Raw genomic sequence first — 10,805 nt, 5'->3', positions numbered from 1 at the left:
CAAAAACATTTTTTTTCTTTTGGTTATAACTGTTATTATTTAACACCTCTTTTTTCTAAATTAACCTGCGTATTGGGCCTCAGTGAGGAATAGAAAAGCCTCCTAAGAAATTTTCACCTGCAATCTTCAGCTGCTTTTAAAATTATTTGAGTGAAACCAAAACAATAATAAAACCCCCACAAACAAACCCAACACTTAATATATTTTTGCAGAAGTAAAGGTTGCATTTTTGCATCTTCATCTATTTCAGATATGGCCCAGGATTTCATAGTAAAATTCCCTACAAATAGCTGAGGACTCCATCTTATACATTGCACTTCTCAGATTATTGCAAGGAAATTAGCAGTGATCCTTCCACATTTTCAGTTTGTTTGTATTCACACAAACCGGAGAAGAAAATACACGTGTTTGTGTCTAGTGAGAAAGTCAATTATTGATGAAGTACCGATAATTTATTTTCTTTCATTTCACTATCAGATGGTTTAAATCAGGAGCAAGATTCAGCAACACAGAGAGCTCCAAAGTCAAGGCAGAAAGATGTCTTAAAGCTGGAGCAAGAAGGGTACATTGAGCCGGTCCTGGAGCTGGAGGAGACAGAAGGACTTAACGGTATTTCCTCTCATAATTTTTGCACTGTACCTAAATTCAGTGGGTGAAATTCTGGTGCCTTTGAAGTCAATAGAACGTAGGACTTGAAGGAATCTCCTCGGTCATCGAATTCAGTCCCTGCTGTCATAGGCAACCCCATGACATTATTTCATTCATAAACTTTTCAAGCTCCATCTTCAAACTAGTTAGGTTGTTTCCCCCCACTTCTCCTATTGGGTGGCTGTTGAAGAACCTCTCTCCTCCAACAGGAATTTGTCAAAAAGAAAAGGAGTACTTGTGGCACCTTAGAGACTAACCAATTTATTTGAGCATGAGCTTTCGTGAGCTACAGCTCACTTCATCAGATGTTTACCGTGGAAACTGCAGCAGACTTTATATACACACAGAGAATATGAAACAATACCTCCTCCCACCCCACTGTCCTGCTGGTAATAGCTTATCTAAAGTGATCAACAGGTGGGCCATTTCCAGCACAAACCCAGGTTTTCTCACCCTCCACCCCCCCACACAAATTCACTCTCCTGCTGATGCTAGCCCATCCAAAGTGACAACTCTTTACATAGTCAAGTCGGGCTATTTCCTGCATAGATCCAGGTTTTCTCACATCCCCCCCACCCCCATACACACACAAACTCACTCTCCTGCTGGTAATAGCTCATCTAAACTGACCACTCTCCAAGTTTAAATCCAAGTTAAACCAGAACATCTGGGGGGGGGGGGTAGGAAAAAACAAGAGGAAACAGGCTACCTTGCATAATGACTTAGCCACTCCCAGTCTCTATTTAAGCCTAAATTAATAGTATCCAATTTGCAAATGAATTCCAATTCAGCAGTTTCTCGCTGGAGTCTGGATTTGAAGTTTTTTTGTTTTAAGATAGCGACCTTCATGTCTGTGATTGCGTGACCAGAGAGATTGAAGTGTTCTCCGACTGGTTTATGAATGTTATAATTCTTGACATCTGATTTGTGTCCATTTATTCTTTTACGTAGAGACTGTCCAGTTTGACCAATGTACATGGCAGAGGGGCATTGCTGGCACATGATGGCATATATCACATTGGTGGATGTGCAGGTGAACGAGCCTCTGATAGTGTGGCTGATGTTATTAGGCCCTGTGATGGTGTCCCCTGAATAGATATGTGGGCACAATTGGCAACGGGCTTTGTTGCAAGGATAAGTTCCTGGGTTAGCGGTTCTGTTGTGTGGTATGTGGTTGTTGGTGAGTATTTGCTTCAGGTTGCGGGGCTGTCTGTAGGCAAGGACTGGCCTGTCTCCCAAGACTTGTGAGAGTGTTGGGTCATCCTTTAGGATAGGTTGTAGATCCTTAATAATGCGTTGGAGGGGTTTTAGTTGGGGGCTGAAGGTGACCGCTAGTGGCGTTCTGTTATTTTCTTTGTTAGGCCTGTCCTGTAGTAGGTAACTTCTGGGAACTCTTCTGGCTCTATCAATCTGTTTCTTTACTTCTGCAGGTGGGTATTGTAGTTGTAAGAAAGCTTGACAGAGATCTTGTAGGTGTTTGTCTCTGTCTGAGGGGTTGGAGCAAATGCGGTTGTATCGCAAAGCTTGGCTGTAGACGATGGATCGTGTGGTGTGGTCAGGGTGAAAGCTGGAGGCATGCAGGTAGGAATAGCGGTCAGTAGGTTTCCGGTATAGGGTGGTGTTTATGTGGCCATTGTTTATTAGCACTGTAGTGTCCAGGAAGTGGATCTCTTGTGTGGACTGGACCAGGCTGAGGTTGGTGGTGGGATGGAAATTGTTGAAATCATGGTGGAATTCCTCAAGGGCTTCATTTCCATGGGTCCAGATGATGAAGATGTCATCAATATAGCGCAAGTAGAGTAGGGGCTTTAGGGGACGAGAGCTGAGGAAGCGTTGTTCTAAATCAGCCATAAAAATGTTGGCATACTGTGGGGCCATGCGGGTACCCAATTTGTCACTGACTTCAGTGGAGCCAGAATTTCACCCAACATGCTTCACTTAAGTTTACAAAAATGATCCATTAGGACCTTCAAAAACCAAATACATATGAGATTGGCCTAAATATCAAAGAGTAAAACTATATTTATACTATACTTCACGGTTAATAAATTTCTTGTCTGGTTTGTGAGCCTTTAGGGGAAAGCTGCCTCCTGATTTAGTCTGTGGAGTGCCTTAGGGTCAAATTCAACACTAAACAAATATGCAAACTGCAGACTTCCCCCCATCTGCTTGAAGATGACTCCCCTTATCTACTCCTAACCCCTGCAAGGGTGGAGCTGCCATTTTGTGCCTCTTCATCTCTCTCCCTTACCCCTATGCTATCCCCTTCCCCTCCCTGCCCCACTAAGTCCCCTCCTCCACTCCACACTCCTCTCATTGCCCCCCAGAGGCTTCTGTCCCCAGTGCCAACTTGCATTCACTTGCCCCCACATTTTCCCACCCTCTCCCCTGCCCTTACAGTATCTTACCCCTCACATTTTCCCTCGTTCACCCCCTATTTCCCTGAGATCTCCTCAGTCCTCCCCCCCACCTCTCTGAATAGCCTCTTCTCCTCATGAGGATGTCTCCTGCTTCCCACGTTCCTCCCAGTTCCTCAGAGTTACTTGTCCAGCCATTAACCACAGAGTCCAGAAAGTGGCCATTATCTCTGAGGGCACCCTGGCTTCAGTGTAATGGAAAACTGTGGGAGATGGCAGCCATCTCTATTTGGGGCAGCCTTACTTCTACATGCAAAGCCTGTAGTGAACGATAGTCGTCTCATCCCAGGGCAGTTTGGCATCAATCTCATTTCAAGTAATGGGAGACAGCGATTATTTCTAATATGGGAAATTTCAGGATTTTAAAGCCAGGAATAAGGAGATCCTATTGGACTTTACAAAGACACCATGTAACTCTAAATTCACAATAAGAGTTGGTACCATGGCATACTGGCTAAGTTCACTTACATCGCACTTATCATGGTTCGTACAAGGGCAACCACTGCGCCCCGTCACGCACACCTATCTTTAAGAGGGAATCTGGTTGTGGTCTCTCTTCTGGGTTTTTACTGCCCACTCGGGAAAAAGAAGTCTGCCATTTGCATGGGCCTTACCGGGTCGGTGGCCAACTTGAAAATCGTAGGGCTGCAGTGAAAGTTACCACCTCATGACATGGGCATTGATGTCCTTCATAATGTTAAGCAATCGAAGTTGCGTGTGGTCAGTGACCAACTGGAAGGGGTTCCCCTGTAGATGATACCTAAATGCATTGATCGCCTACTTCACCACCAACACCTCCTTTTCTATCGTTGAATACTTCTGCTCTCAGGGAAACAACTTCCTGCTCAAATAAAGGACTGGATGCTCCTCTCCCTCAGCTTCTTGGGAAAACCCTGCTCCTAATCCCATTTCTGACACGTCAGTCTGTAATATGAAGGCTCTGTCAAAGTCTGGGTGGAATAGGATGGGATCCCTAGTTAGTTGATCTTTCAGTTCCAGGAAGGCTCTCTCACACTCTGCTGACAACTGTATCTTGTGAAGCTGGAAGCTCTTTTTTAGGTCGGGTAAGGGTGACATGAGCGTTGCAAGGTTTGGCACAAAGTAGCAATAGTATCCTGCTAGGCCCAAGACTTGGCTTACCGGCCTTTTTGTCATAGGGGCTGGGCAGTCCCCTAAGGCTTGTACTTTATCCAACTGGGGGTGTAGGGTACCTCGGCCCACACTGTACCCCAACTATGTTACCTCTCGCTGCCCAAGATGGCACTTGACTAGGTTGATGGTGTGACCGGCTTCCCTATAGCTTGCAAGATGGTTGTGAGGTGTTGGAGATGTTTTTCCCACATGAGGCTGTCTACAACTATATTGTCTATGTAGGCTGCTGCATATAGGTGGTGAGATTGCAGCAGCCTGTCCGTAAGTCACTGAAATGTGGCTGCGGCCGCACAGAAACCAAAAGGCATGGTGACTAACTGGTACAGTCCAAACGGGGTGTGACCAGCAGTGCGAGGGGAACCCCTCACTGGAAATGCCAATGTCAGGGCAGGCTGCAAAGGGGAGAGCAGATACTCCCCAGACTGGTGGGTAACACTGAAGTTAAACTCCCCAACCAGTCACAAACTGTGCTTCCAATCCCCCACACTGGTTATCAAGAAGCAAAAATGAAATCACACAGCCCCTTAATTGCATTCCAGTCTCTGGCTCCCAATCAACACCTACGTCCAGTACAGTGAGAAGTTATCTAAAAACTCTGCTCACATATACAAAATGTTCTTCTGACCCCAAAGGGTCAGCCATGTCACCAGGCCAGTGTAGGTTTGGATACTACCCAAAATACCACTCTGCCAGCCAGGTTTATTATAAAGAAAAAAGAAAGAACAAGAAGATAGATGTTAAATGGTAAAGCAGTTACATATATACAAAGATTTGAAAGTCCATATATCAGGCTCCTATCAGTACTTGTGAGTTTGCTGGCTTGAATGTCCCTCTGGAACACAGCCCCAGCTAGGATGGGTCATTCAGTCCTTTGTTCAGAGCTTCATTTTGTAGCAAAGTTCACCCAGAGATAAGAAGCAGGACTGAAGACAAAATGGAGAAGATGCAGCTGCCTTTTATAGTCTTTTGCCATGCAGCCTGTGCTTCCTTTGTTCCAAACACAAGCTGCCCTACACATGGCTTGAAAGCCTTAGAGTTCTGTCCATAGGCATGCCCCTGCCAGAAAATGACCACATGGTGACAGGGATGCTGGAAGATGGGGAGGCCAAGGGGCCATGACCCTCCGCCTTTTTGCCATGGGCCCAGCCCCCTGCTCCTCTTACTCTGGGAGAAAGAGACTTCTTTTAGTCTTTTTTTCTTCACCCTTCTTGGCCAATACCAGATACCTTTGTAGGACCCTCTCGTAAAGTTTAGCCTTTTCAGAGTCTGATAAACTGGATCTTTGAAGAACGTCTTTCATCTCTGAATCCAATTGGTGAGGAGGTGTGGTTCTGATATTTTCTTCATCACTAGAGGCATGTTTCATCACTAGAGGTGTGTTTGTTCTAGCTGATGGCTAGGAACGAGGTACAATTTTTCAACCATTTTATTTAAAATGCCTGACAGCAAAGCTCAACCAAGGTTTGATAAAACCCCTGATCTGTTTTACAATCATCTTTTATTCTTTTGAGGAACAGGTTTTTGTAATCGCTCAGTGTTTTACTAATCCCCCATTTTCTTTTTAGCATGCTTACTTGTTAGGGTTTCTGGGGGACTTTTCCTTTTACAGAGTTGAGTGCTATTTCTGAGCTGGCCACTACCAGGTTGTCAGAGGCTGAGCACAGAATAACCTTCCTTTGATGCGGTCTGGCTTTGATGAGGAGTTTCAAAAGAGCTAGGTTTCTGTGTACATGGCTAGACATGCTTATCAGGGGGATGCTCTTTTTTTAAATGGCTAAGGATTGTTAAAAAAATTACTACTTTTCTGTTTTTTTCAAGGTGTATACATAGGGCCAGTCTGGGGGAGAAATGCTTGTTCTTAACCTGTAGGCTTCGGGTGCTAAAACATTTAAATCCACCAGCAGAAACTTCTGGGCTTTTTGATAGCATCCCCAAAAGCCTCCCAAAAGAATTGTTTTCCCAGGGTACGTTTGCCATGCCTGGGTGGTAACTTGCAGTTTATCTCCATGGTTTTAAAGAGAACCATATACTTTGTATTTAAAATAATCATTTGTCTTTTTTCCCCTGGCAAAACACATTTTGCACAATGTACAAAATACTCAGCTTCCTGTGGTGTATGTATTTTGTAAAGGCTTTCTCAATTTCACTGCTTTCAGAAGAAGACTTCTTCAGGTCATCTCTAATAAATATGCCTTGTGAAAAGGAAAAAATACTTTTTTTTCCTTCAAAAATGGTCAACAGTGCCAATTGTGTATGTGTCAACATATGAAACTGGAGGACAAAAGAGCGTGTGGAAATCTGTAAAAATATATATATTGATGAATCCTATCGAGCTGTATACTACTAATGTCTAGAGTGAAAATATATAAAAAACCCACAACGGGTTTTCACCTCAGTCCCTGGAAAAATCATGGAGCAGGTCCTCAAAGAATCAATCCTGAAGCACTTACATGAGAGGAAAGTGATCAGGAACAGTCAGCATGGATTCACCAAGGGAAGGTCATGCCTGACTAATCTAATCGCCTTCTATGATGAGATTACTGGTTCTGTGGATGAAGGGAAAGCAGTGGATGTGTTGTTTCTTGACTTTTGCAAAGCTTTTGACACGGTCTCCCACAGTATTCTTGTCAGCAAGTTAAAGAAGTATGGGCTGGATGAATGCACGATAAGGTGGGTAGAAAGTTGGCGAGATTGTCGGGCTCAATGGGTAGTGATCAATGGCTCCATGTCTAGTTGGCAGCCGGTGTCAAGTGGAGTGCCCCAGGGGTCGGTCCTGGGGTCGGTTTTGTTCAATATCTTCATAAATGATCTGGAGGATGGTGTGGATTGCAGTCTCAGCAAATTTGCGGATGATACTAAACTGGGAGGAGTGGTAGATATGCTGGAGGGCAGGGATAGGATACAGAGGGACCTAGACAAATTGGAGGATTGGGCCAAAAGAAATCTGATGAGGTTCAATAAGGATAAGTGCAGGGTCCTGCACTTAGGACGGAAGAACCCAATGCACAGCTACAGACTAGGGACCGAATGGCTAGGCAGCAGTTCTGCGGAAAAGGACCTAGGGGTGACAGTGGACGAGAAGCTGGATATGAGTCAGCAGTGTGCCCTTGTTGCCAAGAAGGCCAGTGGCATTTTGGGATGTATAAGTAGGGGCATAGCGAGCAGATCGAGGGACGTGATCGTTCCCCTCTATTCGACATTGGTGAGGCCTCATCTGGAGTACTGTGTCCAGTTTTGGGCCCCACACTACAAGAAGGATGTGGATAAATTGGAGAGAGTCCAGCGAAGGGCAACAAAAATGATTAGGGGTCTGGAACACATGACTTATGAGGAGAGGCTGAGGGAACTGGGATTGTTTAGTCTGCAGAAGAGAAGAATGAGGGGGGATTTGATAGCTGCTTTCAACTACCTGAGAGGTGGTTCCAGAGAGGATGGTTCTAGACTATTCTCAGTGGTAGAAGAGGACAGGACAAGGAGTAATGGTCTCAAGTTGCAGTGGGGGAGGTTTAGGTTGGATATTAGGAAAAACTTTTTCACTCGGAGGGTGGTGAAACACTGGAATGCGTTCCCTTTGGAGGTGGTAGAATCTCCTTCCTTAGAAGTTTTCACGGTCAGGCTTTACAAAGCCCTGGCTGGGATGATTTAATTAGGGATTGGTCCTGCTTTGAGCAGGGGGTTGGACTAGATGACCTCCTGAGGTCCCTTCCAACCCTGATATTCTATGATTCTATGAACGTGTGATTGATGACACCATCCGAATCTGCAGGTCCTCATTAGAGCTGCATGGCCCAGTCCCCCTCAGCTGAGTTTCTGGGTTGTCTCAGAAGTTTCTCTCCTCCCCAAGCTCATGTGACTCAAGAGGGGGATGGAACTGCATGGACTTGAGGACTGAGGAAAGGCACCAGAATGTGCCTAAATAAGCCAACTACCATCAGTTCGCAAATTCAGTAACTGATTTACTGCACACTGGAAAGGCCATGACCACATTATAGAGGAAGAATAATGTATGTAAAATAGGTTTCAGAGTCGCAGCCGTGTTAGTCTGTATTCTCAAAAAGAAAAGGAGGACTCGCGGCACCTTAGAGACTAACCAATTTATTTGAGCATATAAATAAATTTGTTCGTCTCTAAGGTGCCACAAGTATTTAAAATACTTAGTTTTAAAACAACGTTTAATTTTTAATGTTGAACTCCTCAATTTCATTTAAGGTCAGGTAGGAAGGGTATCTGAGGTGGACACACATTGAGTATATATCCCAAACAATTCAGAAATGCCAATTTTGGGAAAAAGCCATCCAAAATATTTCTGTGTCCAGTGTATCCATAAGCATTTTTTTAAAGAAATAATGTATTGAGGTTGAGCTGCTGAAAGCATGTTCTCTATCTGTTGATTTGAACCCATCACTTTCCTCTTTGAATCTCTCTACTCACTCCTCATCTGATATTCAATCAGATTTAAATTATTGGTCACCTTTTCAAGGAAACTCTGTTTCCTACCTAGATGAGCTTTACCTTGTAAAGAATTCCATTTCATTGTGGCAGACAAGAGTAAATGTTGACCACAGTCTTTGTCCTGTAGCGTGAGTTGATTTTTTAGATACTAGGCCAAGGCCATTGAGCACCTTGAAGATAAAGACCAAGATTTTGAACTTGAATAGTACTGCATTTCAACCCTTGGAGTGTTCACTTGGTGCATGGGGAATGGGATTTTTTTAATCATGAGGCATTTGTGTTTCATCAAAGAAGAAAATCTTCTACAAAGGAACAGCTGTTGTGAAATCAGGTTTTCTCCAAACGTTACTCCTGGAGGAATTCTGTACTACTGTAGGCATGCATAATTAATGAGCCATGCAGATCTTTAATTTTTTGTGTAGAAAAAAAAAGCTTCTGCCAAAATGTTGCTGCATTCCACCTTTTGCCCACCAGAGGGCACTGTGTCACAAGAACAGCAGCAGATACCTGCAGAAAATAATAATTACCACTGGGGGGGGGGGCACGGGGGAAAACCTTTTGTAGTGATAAGCAAGGTGGGCCATTCCCAGAAGTTATCAAGAAAGGTTTTCTTCCCCCCACCCTCCGCCCCCACTCTCCTGCTGGTAATAGCTCATCTTAAGTGAGTGTGTGTGATAACACCCATTTTTTCATGTTCTGTGTGTACATAAATCTCCTCACTGTATTTTCCACTGAATGCATCCAATGAAGTGAGCTGTAGCTCACGAAAGCTTATGCTCAAATAAATTGGTTAGTCTCTAAGGTGCCAGAAGGACTCCTTTTCTTTTTGCGAATACAGACTAACACGGCTGCTACTCTGAAACCTGTCAATATTCCTAGAGATTATTCTCAGATTTCTGACAAGCATAGGGTTGTCTGCAGCGTAGTTGTAGCTGGGTAGATCCCAGGATATTGGAAAGCCAATGTGGGTGAGGAAATATCTTTTCTTAGACCAACTTCTGTTGGTGAGAGTGACAAGCTTTTGAGCCACAAAGAGCTCTTCTTCGGGTCTGGGAACATTACTCCCAATGTCAGAGCAAAATGCAAGATGGAACAGATTATTTAGCATAATTAGTTAGCACATATTGTAAGGGACCATTCAAACTAGAATGGGCCATTAGCACCTCTGCAAACATAGGAAAAAAAGAAGGGGTTAGTGGATTACAGATTGTTTTAATAAACCATAAATCTAGTGTCTCTGTTCAATCCATGATGTCCATAATCCATGATTTGGTGTCCAGCAGAGTAATGAATGTAAGCTCCCTGGTTCTTCTTTTGAAAATGCTGTGCAAGTTGCCTTTGAGGATTGGGTTTGATAGGTCAGATATAGAGTGATTACTTTATGAAAAGTGTTCACCCACAGGTGATAGGGTGTTTTTGTCTTTTATCATTTTCCTGTGTATATTCATTTGAGTTTATAATGCTTATCTGTTTCATCCATATAATCATTATTCAGGCATTTAGTGCACTGGATGAAGTGTGCTACATGTGATAGGCATGTATAAGATCCTGGGATCTTGAAAGGTGTTTTGTGTGGAATGTTGATCATTATAGTAATGGAGATATGTCTGCAAGTTTTGCATCTATAGTTCTGGCAGAGTCTGGTGCTGCTTTGAGTGGGTGTGTTCTGGTCTGTGGGGAGCTTCCTCTTGATGACGAGGGTTACCTGGGGTTTTCAGAACCCACAGCAGGGGCAACTTAACTATTTCACTCCATGCAGTGTCAGGAATCAATCAATAGGAACACAGCAGTTCTGTCTGATCAAGGATTAAATGCAAGTAAGTATGCTCTTATCTAACACTGCAGTTTATTAGATTTAAGCATACAGAGACATAAGCAATAGGTTTAGAACATCCCAGATCTTTTTCCTAAGATCTGGAATGGTATTGAGTAATTAACAGCAGGTTTGCAGTGGCCAGTTGCTCACCCACCAGGGAGAAAGGGTGTCAGAAAAAAGTGTCTCAAGATGGCTTCAGAGGACTGCTCCACAATATACTCTATTAGCTAATCTTTTATAACTAACTTCTACAAAACACATAGGTCATAATGACCCCAACTGGATCATCTCTTTTCTAACTTTCAGTCAACTTTTCATAT

This window comes from Caretta caretta, chromosome 6 (assembly GCF_965140235.1).
Source record: "Caretta caretta isolate rCarCar2 chromosome 6, rCarCar1.hap1, whole genome shotgun sequence".
NCBI classification, from domain to species: Eukaryota; Metazoa; Chordata; order Testudines; family Cheloniidae; genus Caretta; species Caretta caretta.
Note: the sequence above shows the minus strand (reverse complement) of the source record.